The following is a 20,763-nucleotide window of genomic DNA, read 5'->3' as shown; positions in this document are numbered from 1 at the left end:
AATGGGGCCTTTGAAGACATCCCTTAGACTTTAAAGTTTGGATGATGTTTAATAATTTTGGTGTCCTGAACTCATTACTAATGTTATAAAGTTATGAAACCTCTCCCCAAAGGATGACTATCCACAAAAGTATCCGTAAAATGTTAGGGACTCCACTGAAACCTGAAGACCACCAACTCAATGTAGAATAATGTAAAACAAACAAAAAAACCCTTAAAAGATTAATAACCATCTTTGAATGGATATCATCTAACTCAACTGGAATATGATTGACTGTCAATCAATTTGGCTGCCATACTCCATTACAATAGATGATGATTGGTTGTTCTGGTGCAATTTGAAGGTCAAATGACTTCATGAAATTTATAAGACACTTCCTTAGTGATTACAGAAATAGCTTCAAGTCCTGATCTTTTGTGCCTGAGAGTCTAATCTTTGAAATTCCTAACTATGCCAGAAACTTTTCAAGTGATTTATGAATGAAAGCATTTCTTCAAATACTGGTTCTTGGAAATACATGGGTCCTCTTACTATTTACTGCTAATGAACAAAATACTCCATAATATAGTTAGTTAATTTTCAGCTTTCCTTGTTTCCTGTGATTCTAAGAAAATTGAGATGCTCTAGACATATGTATTAGACTTTGGTTTTCTCCCAGAACTTCTCAGTCATCTCTTGCAGGGCTTAACTTTTACATAGGTTTTTCATTCAACACATTCATTGGGGGCCCATTCAATGCCCCAGCACAGTGCTAGATCCTTGGGTCACAGTGATAGAAGAAGCTGAAATAGTGAAAACAGAGTGTAGTGTGGAACTAAATACATAAAAATACAAATCCCATTTGTGGAACTTATTATTTTTGATATTGGACATGTTATTTAGTGTCTATCTTTGAACCTAAATTTCCCCATCTGAAATACAAAGGAGTAGTAATGACAATCCAGTAGGTTGATGATACAAAATATATTCCTGGTTGACATGACCTATTTTATTTTGGGTTTTGGGGGTTCCTGCTTTCAAAATGATATTTTTTCCTCATCTTGTCCCCACAGACTGGAAGTACATCAACATAGTTGCAGTGAAAATTTTATATACCTTTTATATACCAATTGTTGCTCTTAAGACACCCCTCCCTTGGTTATTTTCAGTCTTTTCTCATATCCATCCAGTGCACACACTTCAGGTCAGAGTAGGATTGTTTTCCTACTATTACAAGCACAAAATCTTTTGCCAAGAATTTAGCTATGATGTGCTTGACACAGCAAAGCAACAGAAAGAGAAATGAATGGTCAGTGCAATTATAAATGGGTTAACATTCCACTGTACTCCAGAAGTATAGGTTTCAGGAAAGGCTGCAAGGAGAGACTGAGGTGAGGGGGCATGTACAACTGACTCCATTCAAACATGGGAACAAACCCTTCTAAGAAAGATTACAGAATAAAACACCTGCCACGCAATTCTTCACATAAAATTTTGGCCCAAATACAGTGGGAAATTTGGAAAAAACTTTTATATTCCAAGTTAAAGGAACTGAATAAGAGAACTATACAGATGAATCCCTGGGAATGGACTTTTATAACTCTGACTGCTATTTGAAACCAATAGAGCAGAAGTCAGAGTTCAGAGCTCATCTTTTCCATCTTACATTTCCAAAAAAACTTTTTCTTTTGTATCAAGATTCAGTTTGGCCACTTGAAGAATTACAGAATTCTGGCTGGGACCCTAACCCTTCAGAGCTCTGCTCTCTGCTTTTCTCAGCTATTGGCAATGTAAACCCAAGCTTTGGCTCAGATTCTCTCCAGTTTCTGGGACCGTTATTTTCTTTGCCTCCCTCTTTTCCTTTTCCCTCTGCCTTCTCTCCCTCCTCTTCTTCCTCCATGCCTTTTTCCTCTACATTTTCTTTTCTTTTGATTGAAGTATAATTTTCATACAATAAAATGCACAGAAATCAGATGTACATTTAATTAGCTTTGATACATGCAATTACCTATGTAACCCACACACCTATTAAGAAATAGAACACTGTCATCATCCTAGATAGCTCTCTTGTATCCATTCCAAATCTATCTCAACTGCCTAGAAACAAAAAATGGCAACCAATGCTTTGGTTTATTTCACCATAGATCAGCTTTACTGGTACTAGAAATTTAGATAAATGGAATCATATTATATACTCTTGGTATTTGGCTTATATTATTTTTGGAATTCATCCATGTTGTTGCATGTGTTGGTAATCTGTTCTGTTTTATTACTAAATCATTTCATAATATGTAAATATACCACAATATATTTATACTTTCTCCTACTAATGAATATTTGGGTAGTTTTCAGTTTTGTGATTTTGTAAATAAAGCTGCTGTGAACACTCCCTAAATATATTTTTACTGATGTTATTGTAAATGGTATTTATAGTTTTATCTTTCAAATGCCTGTTGTTAGTATATGTAGACAATAAGTTATTTGTCTCCTGATATTTGCTATATTTACTTATTAATTATTATAGTTGCTTTGTAGATTCCTGAGGATTTTCTATGAAAATAATTATGTTGTCTGCAAATGAAGACTATTTTACTTTTTTTATTTCCCAGTGCATTACTGAATAGAAATGTTGAAGGCCGACACCCTTGTTTTATTCCCTGTCTCAAGGGAAATGATTCAGTCAGTCTGTATTAAGAGTGATCTTATTGTGCCTTTTCTATAGATGCCCTTTGTCAGGTTTAGGAAGTTTCTATGTATTCTTAGTATGTTAAGAGGTTTTTTTTTTAATCATAAATTTAGGGTTCAGTTTGATTAAATGCAAGATCTGTATCCATTGAGATAATCATAAAAATTTTCTTCTTTATGTAACCTCAGTATTGCAGTTTACAGTGATTGACTTTTAAGTGTTAAATTAACCTCGCATTCCTGGGATGAACAGTTCTTCTATCTCATGATGTAGTAAAACTTTTCTATTTTGCTGGATTTGATTTGCCAGTACTCTGTTATGAAATTTTGTACCTATATTCATGAGGAATGTTGGTTGACAGTTTTGTTCCTTGTAATGTATTTGCTTGGTTTAAATATTAGGTTTATGACAAAATATTAGGTTTATGACAGCCAGATAAAATAAGTTGGCGAGAATTCCATTTTTTTCTTTAAAATGAAAGAATTTTTTAAAATTTTAATGGAAAGGTTAGTATTATTTTTCCTGGAAAATTTGATAAAGTACTACAGTGAAACGATCTGGTGTTTTCCTTGGGGGAAAATTTATGTCAATAAATTTAATTTATCTAATAGACTATTTTTATTTTCAGTGTTTTATATAGGTTTTGTTTCTTTCCAGAAATTTGTACATGATTTCCAAATTGTCAGATTTCTTGGCATAAAATTGTTCATAATAGTTATTTTTTCTATGTGTGGGAATTAGATTAATGAAGTAGCAGCCTATCTTTATTCATGTTATTGATAATTTGCTCTCTTTTTTCTAGTTTGATCATTCTAACTAGGATCCAAATATATATTTTCAAGGAACTAAACTTTGGTTTTGCTAGTTTGCTCTATTGTTAATTTTTTTATAGCATCAAACTTTGTTTTGTTTATTATTTCTACCTTACTACTTACTTTAGATTTTCTTTTTTAAAATCCTACGTTCTTTAAGTGGATTTTTAGATTACTATTTTAGAGGTTTATTCTTTTCTGATATAATATTTAAAGGTATTGGGTTGGTCAAAAAGTTTGTTTGGGTTTTTCCACACATCTTACGAAAAACCCAAATTAACTTTTTGGCCATCCCAAAATAAGTTTCCCTTTAATCAGTGCTTTAGCTATATGCTACAGATTTTGATATTTTGTGATTTCATTGCCATTAAGTTCAAAATATTTTCCAAATTTCTTTGGGATTTCTTCTTTGACTCATGGACAATTTAACATTATGTAGTTTAATTTCCAAGTATTTCAGGAATTTTTAGGCTGGCCATAAAACAAATATCAATACATTTAACAATATTGAGTTAATATGGAGGATGTCTTCTGATGAAAATTAAGAAATAAATAACAAAGACAGTTTTTTTGGGGGAGGTCTATTTGCTTCCTTAAGTACTGAAAAATGAGTTTTAAAATCTCCAACTATAATTGTGGATTAATTTCTCATTTTTGTTCTCTTAAGTTTTGTTTCATGTATTTTGAAGCTCTGTTATTAGGTGTATGCATATTTAAGATTGTTATGTCTTTCTGATGAATGGACATTTTTATCATAGTAATGTATCTCCCTTCATCCCTAATAATACGATCTGTCCTGAAGTCTCCTTAGTCTGTGTTATTAATACAGTCAATCCACCTTCCTTTAAATTAGTGTTTACATGATATATCATTTTCTATAACTTTATATTATCTGTGGCTTTATATTTTCAGTTAATTTCTTGACAATATTAGGGTCTTTTCATAGAGTCTGATATTATCATTATTTTAATTGGGGTATTGGGTTCATTTATATATAAGGTAATTGTTGATATGAATGAGTATAAATACACTATCTTGTGGTTTGTTTTCTAGTAGTCCCATTTCTTTTTGTTCCATTTTTATTTGCTTATTCTGACTTCCTTCAGAGTAATTAAGTGTATTTTAGTATTTCATTTTATCTTATGATTGACTTTTTGGCTACACCTCTTGAATTTTAGTTGCTTTTTTTAGGATTTCCAATATATAACTTTATATATAATACAAGAATCTTACACTTGATCCCTTCTCATTGTTTGCACTATTCTTGTCATAGACTTTCTCTAATTTTTATAAACCTCATAATACATTGTTATAATTTTTCCTTTAGATGGTCACTAATATTTTAAAATATTAAAACTAAGAATAATATTTTTTACATTTACCCACACATTTACCATTTCCAATGTTCATTTGTATAGATATGAATTTCCAGCTATTATTTTATCTAAGCCTGTAGAACTTTCTAGTTTTTGCTGTGCTGACCTCACTGGTGGTGGGGTCTTGAGTATTTATGATCTGAGAAATTTTAATTTCATTTTCATTTTAAAGACTATAAACATAATCCTAGATCTGGGACTCTCAAACCTGTCTCTTGCTGTTCAACTTTTTTCAATCTCTTTTAAGGACAACTTCCTAGCCAAGTAGAGCCATACTATATCATAAGAGGAGCTCACACCTCCTTCAGTTGAGTAAGTTCCAAGCTTGCCTTTATTACAACTATTATTTGATTTAGCCTTTGTCACTTCCTTCAAGTTGGTAATGCTACTAGCCAGTTGTTTCTACTATATCTCATCATTCAGTATGTATTTATGTCTCGATCAGTAAAAAGCTTTCCTAATATCTGCAAGACCCTGAACGAATTGCCCAAGGCACTATGTTAGAAATAATCAATGTGGTAAAAACAAGTACACACCATTGAACTCGAAAGTAGATCTGGGTACAGGCTCCAAATCTTTCAATAATTACCTTTATATTTGTCCTGGAGCGTCTTGAGTCTTGGGTTATTCATTGTTTTCTCATCTGTAAAATGGAGATAATACATATTTCATGAGGTTGTTATGGAACTAACTAATGATATAGGAAAGTGCCAAACCCACTACCTGAACTCAATCAGTCATTGCTGAATCTGAATGATTTACATGAACATGATGTGAAAATGCCAAAAGAATTACTTATATAGAAGTTGTCAAGATGAATTATAACATATTGACTGGACTTCTATCCAGACACACATAACTTCTGGGAATTTAGAAAATGGATTTAGGGAAAGAAAAGTAATTTGGAAATGCTAGTTTTAAGTAAACTCCTGGTAGGATGGGGATGTGAAGTGATGATGCTGGGAAGTTTAAATAACATCTCATCCAAATCAATTTAATTCCATTCAACTCAAATTTATTTGAGCTCCTTTTAAGTACCAAATTCTAATAATTCTGAAGTGAAAAAAAATCCCTTCCATCAAGGAACCCACAGTTTAATGAGAAACAGGTAACATATTTAGTGAGACATTGTAGCATTTTGTCTAGGTGTGTACACTCTGGCACGAAACTACTTGGTTTGGAACCCTTACTTTACCACTTACTATTGTATGACACTGGACAAACTACTTTACCTCACTGTGAGTATTTGTCAAGGTAGTGCTAGATACTGTTAAAGACAAAAATCTCAGTGGCTTGACATAACAGAATTTTACCTTTTGATCTTGTAAAATCCAAATGTTGGTTAGGTTGGGTGGGGTGGGGAAGCTCTGCTCCACACTGTTGTTCAGGGCCCAGAATGAATGATGACTGCTCAAGGCATTGACATCCAGCTAACAGATGGGGAAGAGAGAAAGTGGAGGATCACACCAGGGGTTTGTATAGGTCAGACCTGGGAGTGGAGGATGTCTTACATTCTGTGGGCAAAAACATAAGAGACAGGGAAAGGAAGCCCAAGTGTGTGCCTAGGCAGAAAGGGAAATAGGTTCAGTAAAAAGCTAGCCAACCTCTGCTATACTGTGTTTTAGTTTTTACCTGTATAAAACCAAAGTAATAATAGTATCCATCACAAAGAGTTATTATAGGATCTCAGTGAAGTAATGCACATAAGCACTTATCCCAGTGCCTGACTCAAAGTAAGTGATTGTTAAATGTCAGCTGTTCTGACTGTAAGTGCTATGACAAAAGTAAATGATGGATTCTACAAAAATACAAAGGAAGGTGTAATCAACTGAAACTAGGATATCAGGTAAGACTAAACAGGGGTGGATAGGGCTGTAGCTATCAGTTATACAGCTTCCTCAAGTCACTAGGTAGAATATGCAAAACTTCATGGTGCAATTATATTTCTTCAGGGTCAGCTGCATCCCACCAGCCACCTATTCTGCTACAGAACGTTTCTCTTGCATTTTGGCTCCTTTTTTACCCCATGATGCAGAGAAAAAGTTGCTAACACTGAGAAGACTTTTTCAGATAGGAAACAAATTTTAATCATTGTGGACCATCTGCTTATGAATATGTTGAATTTACTTTTGTTGAGAGCCAACCTATAATGTTTGTGTAGCATGTGCTATATTTTCAAGCCACAATCTCCAGTATGCAAAACTTGTGTTTTATTTTTCTATAGTTCAACTTAATCCCCATCTAAAAGCCACATTTTACCTTTTGTCAGAAAATGCAGTCTTAGTCTATTTCTTGTAAATTCAGTCATTTCAGGTTTAAATTCAATCTTTTTAGGATTTCCTACTGTCCCTTTGTCTTCCAGGGTGATATCTAAATTTTGCGGGTACCTTCAGAGCATCTTAGCCCTTGTGGCTACTGAGTGTCCACATGTGGCATGTATATGATCCTGCCTGGTTCTTATGTGTTGTACTCCCTGACACTGGCATCTGCTGCAGCAGGAAGGCTATATGTCCCTGTTTGCCTAGGACAGTCCCAGTTATACCTACAGTCTTGGCATTCTTGCCTGGTTACTATCACCTTTGACCCTCAATATTGCCCTCATTTGGAAAATAACATATGTGGTCAAGTTAGTTGAGTTTCTACATTGCCACATGGCCACTTTCCGCTCTGAGTCTACTTACCTTGACCTTGATACCCTTTGAAGTTCATCTGCTCTCCAATTTTCCCCACTTCTTGGGACATAGGAAGATTTGGTTGCTTTCCCATTCCATTCCTATGTAGGGCCAAGGGACACTGCATCTCAAGGACCTGGGCTCTCTGAAACTCCATGTAGCCATCTCCACTTCCCTGAGTCACCTTATTTTTGTCAATCTTATACTTCTCAGTGTTACAGGTTAAAGTGACTCATAGTTTCATCCTCTCTTGGATTCCCAATCCTTTGGAGCACATGGGATCAAAGATAAGACATACCTCTTAGTGACGCTCGCTATTCATTGACATCATTAGCATTTAATTTCTTACTTCCTCTCCAAAGCTTTTCTCATTTCTCCTGTCCTAAGAGAGAGGAGGGTACTACCTTCACAGAAAGTCTTTAAGTATAAGAGATGGAAATCCAATATATTTCAATGATAATCAAAGTAGATATAAGCACCATAAACAAACCAAATTAAATTTGTATTTAGGGGAAAGAGATTCCATGTTTGGCTGAAAGTAAGGAAAGGAAGATTAATTTTTTTTCATGGAGAAAGTAGTAATGAGCCTTGAAGTAAATTTGGTTTGGATTTTGGTGGCTGGCAGGTAAGGCATTCTTGGTCATTGTGATTAGATGCAAGGCTGTGGGAAACACAAGTTTTGTTCAAATAAAGGGACACAAAGAGTAGAGCTGAGAAATAAGGAGCATGGGTTTAGACTGAGACAGATCTCAATTTAAACTGTACCTTTACCGTTTATCAACACTCTGACTCTTGTAACATTTCACCACTATAAGCCTCAGTTTAAAATAGCTAATGAACATGAAACACATAGAATATGCTTGGTAAGTAACAACTTTTTGGTGTCCTTAATAGTGAATAGTTTTGTTAATAGTTAATAGTTTTGTTGTTAATAGGCAAGAAAAGATGTTAGTAAGGGTGTAGAGAAAATAATTATTTAATTTTTATTTAGTCTCTGAGTCCTAACATTAATTTGCCCAAGAATCCAGACACTGCCTGTCTCCCAGGGCACTGTGGTACAGAGCCCTGGTGGGAACTGTTTTTTTCTGAAAATGAAGCCACACTCATTTTGCCTGTCACTCATCTCTCATCATTATCTTCTCCAGCAGGAGAGATGAGAGGCTTGTTAGGTAAATCCTAGATCACTTTCCAGATAAACTACGAATAGCATTTAAACTTCCAAATGTGTCTTTACTGACCAACCAATGCCTGCAGTCAGATCCAAGTGCGTTTTGGAAAAAGGATGTAAAAAGTTTTCTCTTGTGAGCATGAAAGACAAGATCACTGGCTTATGTAACAGAGCCCCAGTTTCTGGACCACCTGGCTTTCATGGTTAGTACACAGCCTTTGCTAGTACAAAGCCTGGTTTAGATCATGGCCTTGATACTTTGGAACTCTGAGATTCAGAAAGCCATGTAATAAAACTATCTATCCTATAGATGTGCTGCGAAGAGAGATATAGATATATAGGTATATAGATATAGCATTTTGCTAAGTGCCTGGTCAACAGAAAGTGTTCAAGGAGTGGTGGTTGTTATGATAATAATTACTATTAGCTGAGAAGCAGTGGAATCTACACGATATCTGGAGTAAGTGATGTAGCTTCAAATTTCTCCTGGGAAACTCACTTCACTTCTTTAATTTACATGTGTTTTATCTATAATATGACAATAAAGATGTTACTCCATAGATGTTGAGTGTGTAGTGAAAATAATAGTTTTTGAGCTCCCACTTTGGGTCAGATTCTTGTCTCCATCCTATTTCACCTTGACAGTAATGCTAAGAAGTGAAGCTCATTATCCACCATGACAGATTGGATATAAAATGGTAGAAGCAGGATCTTAATCCGTGAGATAATGTGTGAAAATAAATTGCATAAAGTACCTCTCACAGGCCTGAAAATGGAGACACTCTGAGTCATGCTAGTTAAGAGAATTTTATGCTAAGTTTCTTCTTTTATGAATAGAGGCAACAGGGTGGTAAAGGGAAGTTGATGGCTTTGCCCTTCTCTGGTGGTATGTATGAAGGCCCTTCACTTTCCTGCCACGTGGCAGTATGTGACTCACACCCCAAGCCTGGGTTCCAGATGTGACTTCCTGAAAGTTCATGGAACAGGGATTTTGACCGCTTGTTCTTTCAGCCTCCTTTTCTCTTATGATCCAGAGACATTTGATTGTCTCTCTTGGTGCCGCACAGCCAGAGTCCCTACTCTAATTTCCAGTTAGTAACCTTGCTCAGTTTCTGGCTATGTTCACCCCTTTCCCTGAAGGATGGCTGGATGCGTCTTCTCACTGCTGGCCCTGGTCGGATGTCAGCCTCTCTGCTGCCTCCAAATACTTACCGCCAGCTTCTCTTCTCCACATCGGCTTTCCTAAGGCTGCAGGAATTGTTGGATCTGGTGGTATCAAGTCCTGGCTCCACCTCTCACTAAAAGTGTATCCTTGTCCAAGTCACTTAACTTCATTGAGCCCTGTAGTACCATAGTTCTTTGCCAGTAAATATAGTGTCTATTTTATTCAAAGTCACCTCCAGACAAAGTGAAGGTGAAATTCATCTCAGCTACTCTCCTTTCCCATCAACAAAGGCTTGGTTTCATCATTCTCTCCAGTACTGTGCTGAGCTGTCCATGGCCTTCTACCTTGCTGTCTCCCAGACCTGGTTTACCTGATAATGAAAAACCTGGGCTTCTATTGTACTATCCTTTGCTCCATTTTCCCTTCCGTGTTTCCCTTCCAAATGCTGCTAGTGTTTCATCGCCTCCAAGACTTTCTGGCTTTGAAAAGCCTTGCTAGAGTGGCTTTTACTATAATATTACACACCATTCATCTGTGCATTTGAGGTCCCCAACTTGAACCTACCTGATCCTTTCGGCTTCTTCACCATCAGCATTCAGCCGATAATCAACTGTGTCTGTTAGGATTGCATGCGATGGAATTTAACAGAGGTCCATCCACAGTGGATTAGCTAAATTGGGTTTCATTTTTCTCAGAAACAAGCTTAGGTGTGAGCTGTCAGAGGCAAGTGACAATGTTGGCCTAAGTCACCTAGGACTTAAGCTCTTTCCAGCTTCCTCTTCTTTCATCATTAGCATGTACTGTCTTTCTTACAATCGCAAAATGGGAAGAAATTGGGAGGACCGTGAACAAAAGACATGTATCAACTGAGTCTGTCCCTTTTTTTTTTATCAGAACACAGTAGCTTTCCTAGAAGATGCCCTTCACTGGTGGTCCAGTGCCTTTTGTATATATCTCATGGGCCAAGACTTTGTCACATGACATTCTCCAACTTCAAAAAATGAAAGAGGATTTTAATTTCTTACTGTCCGCCCTCAGATTGAGTTATGTATTAATAAGGAGGAAGAAGAAAATCAACATAAGGCAGAAAACTTGAAATGTTTGTCATGCCCCATTATAGGAATTTTATTTCCTAAATATTTCTTTGCTTCTTTACTTCCTTTCCTTTCCTATTGTTGTCCTCACTGCTTGGCTGGATGGGTACAACTGCCTACTAATTTGTCACTCTGTTTCACCCTTACCCTTTTTTTAAAGGGTAAAATTTTAAATTTTAAAATTCATTTTTCACCCATTGCAGTTTCTCTAAAATGATGGTCTAATCTGCCACTCCCCTGTCATCTCTCCAGGAGTTCCTTTTCACTTACAAGATAAAACTCCCACTCCTGAGGATGTCATCCAAAGTAAACTCTGTTCTGACTCCACCTACTTTTTCCTTCTCAACTCCTATGCATTCTATTCCCTGTCCAAGGCTTCTCATTTATTTACCCAGAAATACTGGGAGTTCTTGCCTCCTCACATTCTTTCACACCTCTTTGCAAAAGTAAAAGTAGTGTCGTCTCCCACTTTCTTATTGTTTTCTAACCTTCAAGGGGTATCACACTTGCTTGGGTCATTTCTGTCACCAACAGCATAGGCAAGGAATGTGTGTCATGCGGGACAGCCTCCATAATTTGTAGGGCCCAGTGCAAAATGAAAATGGGGTCTCTTGTTCAAGAATTTCAAGACAGTAATAACAGAACATTAAACCAAACAGGGACCCTACTAAGCACAGGGCCCTGTGCAGCTACACAAATCACATGACCTTGAAGCTGGCCCTGCTCCTTGGTCCCATGGACCTCATGCTTCCTGTGTTGTTAAAATTATTGCTTGGCCTGTTGCTCCCACCAGACTATGAATCTCTTGAGGACAGTGTCTGGGTCATAGTCATTTCTGTATTACAGACAATGGCACATAGATAGGGGAAACAGATTACACTGGAATTTTATTTCCCTCTTAAGGGAAATAAGCAACAGAGAACACTGTCTAAGGCCAGTAAGCTTCCCTCCCACCACCCCTGACTTATAGGGGAGCTGATTAAAGGTCCAGAACAAGAACCAGCTCCTTGCATGGTGGCTCCTGCTTGTGGGACGTGTTCCAGTAGTTTTGCATCAGTTGGGCTCTCTGAACTCAGGTTTAGCAGCATGTGGGTTAATTTCCACACATTCTTTAGGCCTAGTTTCATGACAAACAGTATAGCTATTGAGAAAATACTTCTAGGGAATGAGAACGGATTGTGAAAAACAGTGCAAATTGCAAGAATTAAATACACTGGTAACACCAGGACTGTAACAGGCAAGAAAGGAAGAAAATTGCAGGCATGTGAGTCCTGCCGAGCTGTGTATATGAGCTCTGTGCAGCTGCTGGCTGGGCACTTGTTTAGGGTTTTTCTTTGTGTGACTCGATGGAAGGAGTCCTGATCAAGCATCTAGGCCTATGTTTGTATCCTGGATCTACCGCTCACTAGCAAGCTGGTCCTGGGAAAATTGCTAAGTTATTCCCAAATTGCTAAGCTTTCTCAGTTTCCTGGATTCCTCATGTATAAAATCAAGTCAATACTACTGTAAATGAAATGATTTTATTAATAAAATAAGTTAAGCTGCATAACATTACACAGAATATAGAAAGCACAAAGTATTTTCCATCCTTATACATGTTTTCCATATATCTTGGCTATACACTTGAACTACAAGTTACCTGAGTTCAAACACCAACTTCCATCTACTGGGAATTCTGACTATGGATCTTCCTTCAACATGGCTCATTGGTATCTGTTTCTCCCTGTCCTGATCTTTACCCCACTGTGCTCGCACTGAGTGAGGAAGGTCAGTAAGAGTGTACAGAGGCTTAAAATCAGACTTGGTGAAGAGGACCTTCAAGATGGTGGAGGAGTAAGACATGGAGAGCACCTTCCTCCCCACAAATACATCAAAAATACTTCTACATGTGGAACAACTCCTACAGAACACCTACTGAATGCTGGCAGAAGACCTCAGACTTCCTAAAAGGCAAGAAACTCCCCACATTGGGTAGGGCAAAAGAAAAAAGAAAAAACAGAGACAAAAGAATAGGGGAGGGACCTGCGCCTCTGCGAGGGAGCTATGAAGGAGGAAAATTTTCCACACACTAGGAAGCCCCTTCACTGGAGGAGACAGTCGGTGGCGGGGGGGGGGGGGGGGGGGGAAGCTTCAGAGCCACGGAGGAGAGCACAGCAACAGGGATGCGGAGGGCAAAGCGGAGAGATTCCTGCATAGAGGATCGGCTCTGACCAGCACTCACCAGCCTGAGAGGCTTGTCTGCTCACCAGCCGGGATGGGCGAGGTCTGCGAGCTGAGGCTCCGGCTTCGGAGGTTGGATCCCAGGGAGAGGACTGGGGTTGGCAGCGTAAACACAGCCTGAAAGGAGCTAGTGCACCACGGCTAGCCAGGAGGGAGTCTGAGAAAGAGTCTGGAACTGCCTGAGTCAAGAGACCATTGTTTCGGTTTGCACAAGGAAAGGGGATTCAGAGCACGCCTAAACGAGCTCCAGAGACGGGCGTGAGCGGCGGCTATCAGCATGGACACCAGAGATGGGCATGAGACGCTAAGGCTGCTGCTACAGCCACCAAGAAGCCTGTGTGCAAGCACAGGTCACTAACCACACCTCCCCTCCCAGGAGCCTGTGCAGCCCGTCACTGCCAGGGTCCCGTAATCCAGGGACAACTTCCCTGAGAGAACACCTGGTACACCTCAGACTGTTGCAATGTCATGCTGGCCTCTGCTGCAGCAGGCTCACCCTGCATTCTATACCCCTCCCTCCCCCTGGCATGAGTGAGCCAGAGCCCCTAATCAGATGCTTCTTTAACCCCCTCCTGTCTGAGCAAAGAAAAGAGGCCAGAGGGCGACCTACACACAGAGGTGGGGTCAAATCCAAAGCTGAACCCCCGGAGCTGTGCGAACAAAGAAGAGAAAGGGAAATCTTTCCCAGAAGCCTCAGGAGCAGTGGATTAAATCTCCATAATCAACTTGATGTACCCTGCAACTGTGGAATACCTGAATAGACAATGAATCATCCCAAAATTGAGGTAGTGAACTTTGGGAGCAACTGTAGACTTAGGGTTTGCTGTATGTGACTGACTAGTTTCTGATTTCTATGGTTATCTTAGTTTAGTTTTTAGCACTTGTTATCACTGGTGGATTTGTTTATTGGCTTGGTTGCTTTCTTCTTTTTTTTAATAATACGTTTTAAATTTTTTATTTTAATAACTTTATTTTATTTCCTTTCTTTCTGTGTTTTTCTCACTTTTATTCTGGGTCACATGGCTGACAGGGTCTTGGTGCTCCAGCTGGAGGTCAGGCCTAAGCCTCTGAGGTGGGAAAGATGAGTTCAGGACATTGGACCACCAGAGACCTCCTGGACCACATAATATCAGTCAGCTTGAGCTCTACCAGAGATCTCCACCTCAACACTAAGACACACCTCCACTCAATGAACAGCAAAGTTCCAGTACTGGACACCCCATGCCAAACAACTAGCAAGACAGAAAAACAACCCCACCCATTACAGAGGCTGCCTAAATCATAATAAGGTAACAGACACCCCAAAACACACCACCAGATATGGTCCTCCCCACCAGAAAGACAAGATCCTGCTTCATCCAACAGAACACAGGCACCAGTCCCCTCCACCAAGAAGCCTAGACAACCCATTGAACCAACCTTACCCACTGGAGGCAGATACCAAAAACAGTGGGAACTATGAACCTGCAGACTGTGAAAAGGAGACCCCAAACAAAATAAGTTAAGCAAAATGAGAAGACAGAGAAATATGCAGCAGATGAAGGAGCAAGGTAAAAACCCACCAAAACCAACAAATGAAGAAGAAATAGGCATTCTACCTGAAAAAGAATTCAGAATAATGATAGTAAAGAGGGTCCAAAATCTTGGAAATAGAATGGAGAAAATACAAGAAACATTTAACAAGGATCTAGAAGAAGTAAAGAGCAAACAAACAATGATGAACAACACAATAAATGAAATTAAAAATTCCCTAGAAGGAATCAATAGCAGAATAATAGAGGAAGAAGAACAGATAAGTGATCTGGAAGATAAAAGAGTGGAAATAACTGCCACAGAGCAGAATAAAGAAAAAAGAATGAAAAGAATTGAGGAGAGTCTCAGAGACCTCTGGGACAATGTTAAAAAACCCAACATTAGAATTATACAGGTCCCAGAAGAGGAAAAGAAAAAGAAAGGGACTGAGAAAATATTTGAAGAGATTATAGTTGAAAACTTCCCTAATATGGGAAAGGAAATAGTCAATCAAGTCCAGGAAGCACAGAGACTGCCATACAGGATAAATCCAAGGAGAAACATGCCAAGATATATATTAATCAACCTATCAAAAATTAAACATAAAGAAAAAATATTAAAAGCAGCAAGGGAAAAGCAACAAAAAACATACAAGGGAATCTCCATAAGGTTAACAACTGATCTTTCAGCAGACACTCTGCAGGCCAGAAGGGAGTGGCAGGACATATTTAAATTGATGAAAGGGAAAAACCTACAATCAAAATTACTTTACCCAGGAAGGATCTCATTCAGATTTGATGGAGAAATTAAAACCTTTACAGACAAGCAAAAGCTGAGAGAGTTCAGCACCACCAAACCAGCTTTACAACAAATGCTAAAGGAACTTCTCTAGGCAGGAAACACAAGAGAAGGAAAAGACCTACAATAACAAACTGAAAACAATTAAGAAAATGGGAATAGGAACATGCATATTGATAATTACCTTAAATGTAAATGGAATAAATGCTCCAACCAAAAGACATAGACTTGCTGAATGGATACAAAAACAAGACCTGTATATATGCTCTCTACAAGAGACCCACTTCAGACCTAGGGACACATACAGACTGAAAGTAAGAGGATGGAAAAAGATATTCCATGCAAATGGAAATCAAAAGGAAGCAGGGGTAGCAATTCTCATATCAGACAAAATAGACTTTAAAATAAAGACTATTACAAAAGACAAAGAAGGACACTACATAATGATCAAGGGATCAATCCAAGAAGAGGATATACAGTTGTAAATATTTATGCACCCAACATAGGAGCACTTCAATACATAAGGCAAATGCTAACAGCCATAAAAGGGGAAGTTGACAGCAACACAACCATAGTAGGGGATTTTAACACCCCACTTTCACCAATAGACAGGTAATCCAAAATGAAAATAAATAAGGAAACACAAGCTTTAAATGATACATTAAAAAAGAAGGACTTAATTGATATTTATAGGACATTCCATCCAAAAACAACAGAATACACTTTCTTCTAAAGTACTAATGGAACATTCTCCAGGATAGATCATATCTTGGGTCAAAAATCAAGCCTTGGTAAATTTAAGAAAATTCAAATTGTATCAAGTACCTTTTCTGACCACAACGCTATGAGACTAGATATCAATTACAGGAAAATAAAAACTGTAAAAAATACAAACACATGGAGGCTAAACAATACACTACTAAATAACCAAGAGATCACTGAAGCAATCAAAGAGGAAATCAAAAAATATCTAGAAACAAATGACAATGAAAACACTATGTCCAAAAACCTATGGGATGCAGCAAAAGCAGTTCTAAGAGGGAAGTTTATACCAATACAATCCTATCTTAAGAAACAACAAACATCTCAAATAAACCACCTAACCTTACACCTAAAGCAAGTAGAGAAAGAAGAACAAAGAAATCCCAAAGTTAGCAGAAGAAAACAAATCTTAAAGATGAGATCAGAAATAAATAAAAAAGAAATGAAGGAAATGATAACAAAGATCAATAAAACTAAAAGCTGTTTCCTTGAGAAGATAAACAAAATTGATAAACCTTTAGCCAGACTCATCAAGAAAAAAGCGAGAAGACTCAAATCAACAGAAATAGAAATGAAAAAGGAAAAGTAACAACTGACACTGCAGAAATACAAAGGATCATGAGGGATTACAAAAAGCAACTATATGCCAATAAAATGGACAACCTGGAAGAAATGGACAAATTCTTAGAAAAGCACAACCCTCTGAGACTGAACCAGGAAGAAATAGAAAATATAAACCAACCAATCACAAGCACTGAAAATGACCCTGGGATTAAAAATCTTCCAACAAACAAAAACCCAGGATCTGATGGCTTCACAGGCGAATTCTATCAAACATTTAGAGAAGAGCTAACACCTATCCTTCTCACACTCTTCCAAAATATAGCAGAGAGAGAAACACTCCCAAACTAATTCTACGAGGCCACCATCACCCTGATACCAAAACCAGAGAAAGATGTTACAAAAAAAAAACTATAGGCCAATATAACTGATGAGCATAGATGCAAAAATCCTCAACAAAGCACTACCAAACAGAATCCAGCAGCACATTAAAAGGATCATAAGCCATGATCAACTGGATTTGTCCCAGGAATTCAAGGATTCTTCCATATATGCAAATCAATCAATGTGATACACCATATTAACAAATGGAAGGAGAAAAACCATATGATCATCTCAATAGATGCAGAAAAAGCTTTTTCTTTTCTTTTTCCTCTCAAAATTCAACACCCATTTATGATAAAAACCCTCCAGAAAGTAGTCATAGAAAGAACTTATCTCAGCCATAAAGGCCATATATGGCAAACCCACAGCCAGCATCGTTCTCAGTGGTGAAAAACTGAAACCATTTCCACTAAGATCAGGAACAAAACAAGGTTGTCCACTCTCACCACTCTTATTCAACATAGTTTTGGAAGTTTTAGTCACAGCAGTCAGAGAAGAAAAAGAAATAAAAGGAATACAAATTGAAAAAGAAGAAGTTAAGCTGTCACTGTTTGCAGATGACATGATACTATACATAGAGAATCCTAAAGATGCTACCTGAAAACTACTAGAGCTAATCAATGAATTTGGTAAAGTAGCAGGATACAAAATTAATGCATAGAAATCCCTTACATTCCTATACACTAATGATGAAAAATCTGAAAGGGAAATTAAGGAAACACTCCCATTTACCATTTCAATAAAAAGAATAAAATACCTAGGAATAAACCTACCAAAGGAGACAAAAGAGCTGTGTGCAGAAAACTATAAGACACTGATGAAAGAAATTGAAGATGCAAGAAACAGATAGAGATATATACCATGTTCTTGGGTTGGAAGAATCAACATTGTCAAAATGACTATACTCCCCAAAGCAATCTACAGATTCAGTGCAATCCCCATCAAACTACCAGTGGCATTTTTCACAGAACTAGAGCAAAACATTTCACAATTTGTATAGGAACACAGGAGACCTCGAATAGCCAAAACAATCTTGAGAAAGGAAAACGGAGCTGAAGGAATCAGTCTCTCTGTCTTCAGACTATACTACAAAGCTACAGTAATCAAGACAGTATGGTACTGGCACAAAAACAGAAATATAGATCAATGGAACAGGATAGAAAACAGAGGTAAACTCACGCACATATGCTCAACTTATCTTTGATAAAGGGGGCAAGAACAGACAATGGAGAAAAGACAACCTCTTCAATAAGTGGTGCTGGGAAAACTGGACAGCTGCATGTAAAAGAAAGGAATTAGAACACTCCCTAACACCACACACAAAAATAAACTCAAAATGGATTAAAGACCTAAATGTAAGTCCAGACACTATAAAACTCTTAGAGGAAAACATAGGCAGGACACTCTATGACATAAATCACAGCACAATCTTTTTTGACCCACCTCCCAGAGGAATGGAAATAAAAACAAAAATAAACATGTGGAACCTAATGATACTTTCGTTTTTGCACAGCAAAGAAAACCATAAACAAGACCAAAAGACAACCCTCAGAATGGGAGAAAATATTTGCAAATGAAGGAACTGACAAAGGATTAATGTCCAAAACATATAAGCACCTCATGCAGCTCAATATCAGAAAAACAGCCCAATCCCAAAATGGACAGATCTAAATAGATATTTCTCCAGAGAAGATATACAGATTGCCAACAAACACATGAAAGAATGCTCAACATCATTAATCATTAGAGAAATGCAAAACTACAATTAGGTATCACCTCACACTGGTCAGAATGGCCATCCTCAAAAAATCTAGAAACAATAAATGCTGGAGAGGGTGTGGAGAAAAGGGAACCCTCTTGCACTGTTGGTGGGAATGTGAATTGATACAGCTGCTATGGAGAACAGTATGGAAGTTCCTTAGAAAACTAAATATAGAACTACCATATGACCCAGCAATCCCATTCCTGGGCATATACCCTGAGAAAGCCATAATTCAAAAATTATGTTTTTGTTCATTGCAGCACTACTTACAATAGCCAGGACATGGGAGCAACCTATGTTTCCATTGACTGATGAGTGGATAAAGATGTGGCACATATATACAATGGAATATTAGCCATAAAAAGAAATGAAATTGAGTTATTTGTAGTGAGGTGGATGGACCTAGAGTCTGTCATACAGAGTGAAGTAAGTCAGAAATAGGAAAACTAAATACTGTAGGCTAACACATATATATGGAATCTAAGAAAAAAATATGGTTTGGAAGAACCTAGGGGTAGGATAGGAATAAAGATGCAGATGTAGAGAATGGACTTGAGGACATGGGGAGGGGGGAAGTGTAAGCTGGGACGAAGTGAGAGGGTGGCATGGACATATATACACTACCAAATGTAAAATAGACAGCTAATGGGAAGCAGCCGCATAGCACAGAGAGATCAGCTAGGTGGTTTGTGACCACCTAGAGGGGTGGGGTATATAGGGTGTGAGGGAGATACAAGAGGGAGGGGATATGGGGATATATGTATACGTATAGCTGATTAACTTGTTATACAGCAGCAACTAACACAACAATATAAAGCAATTATACTCCAATAAAGATGTTTTAAAAAACCCAAAACAGCAGACTTGGTTCTACTATTTAAAACTGTGTGCTTTGGACTGAGCGGTTTAATGTCACTGACTTTCAGTTTTCTCATATGTTCCAGCAAGGATTGTTTTAGAGTTATTGTGAAGTTTTTATAAAATCCCCAAGGCAGTGGAGTAACTTGCCTATAGTAAGAGCTTCTTGAGAGCTAATTTCATGGTCACTCCAGCATTTGACCCTACACTAGTGTGGCTGCTGAAAGGAATGAATTCTAGTCCTTACTGGTTCACCTATATCTGTGTGATGTTTGGCAGGTGAGTAAACATTTTCAGGCTTGTGGGTAGAATTAGACCATGTCTAAAATACTTTCTGCACAGCAGTCCTGATACACTAGCTAACATTTAATTTTTGAACTAATCGCACAAGTTAGGTGCTATCATGATATGTATTTCACAGATGAGGAAAATAGGTTTAGGGAAATAGAATAAGCTCCACAGAGTGGGAAAACGATGAAGCTGGGTTCTCACCCAAGCCATCTGCCTCCATAGCCTTCTGCTTAAACTATATGTATCCTGAGACCCATGAAGTCACTCTAGGAAAGAGTCCCAGGTTTGCAACTCTTCACTTTTCTTTCTTAGCTTTTGAACACCTGTCTATGAGCCAGAGCTTCTGGAACCTCCAAGTGGTTCCCTGGACCCTCAGCAAACATAAAATTCACTCTTCTTTCTACAAAAATAAAAAAGAGATTAGGCATATCTGTGGAAGAGCAGGATGGTTCCTCATGCTTGGGAATGAAATCTGCTTCTGTTCTCTTTCTAAATCTACTTAGTTTGGCTGTGTAGCACTTTGTCACTGCCAGGAGGCTTTGCTCACCATAGCAAGGAAGACAAAAACACAAATATCTGGTACTCCCACCCAAAAGGGGCACCAGAGGGCTGATTACCAGCCATTATAAAGGGAGTTAGGAAGAGTATCTGTGGTTTTGCCCA

This window comes from Phocoena phocoena, chromosome 1 (genome assembly GCF_963924675.1).
Source record: "Phocoena phocoena chromosome 1, mPhoPho1.1, whole genome shotgun sequence".
NCBI classification, from domain to species: domain Eukaryota; kingdom Metazoa; phylum Chordata; class Mammalia; order Artiodactyla; family Phocoenidae; genus Phocoena; species Phocoena phocoena.
The sequence above is the reverse complement of the archived record's forward strand: the minus strand, read 5'-3'. Positions refer to the sequence as shown.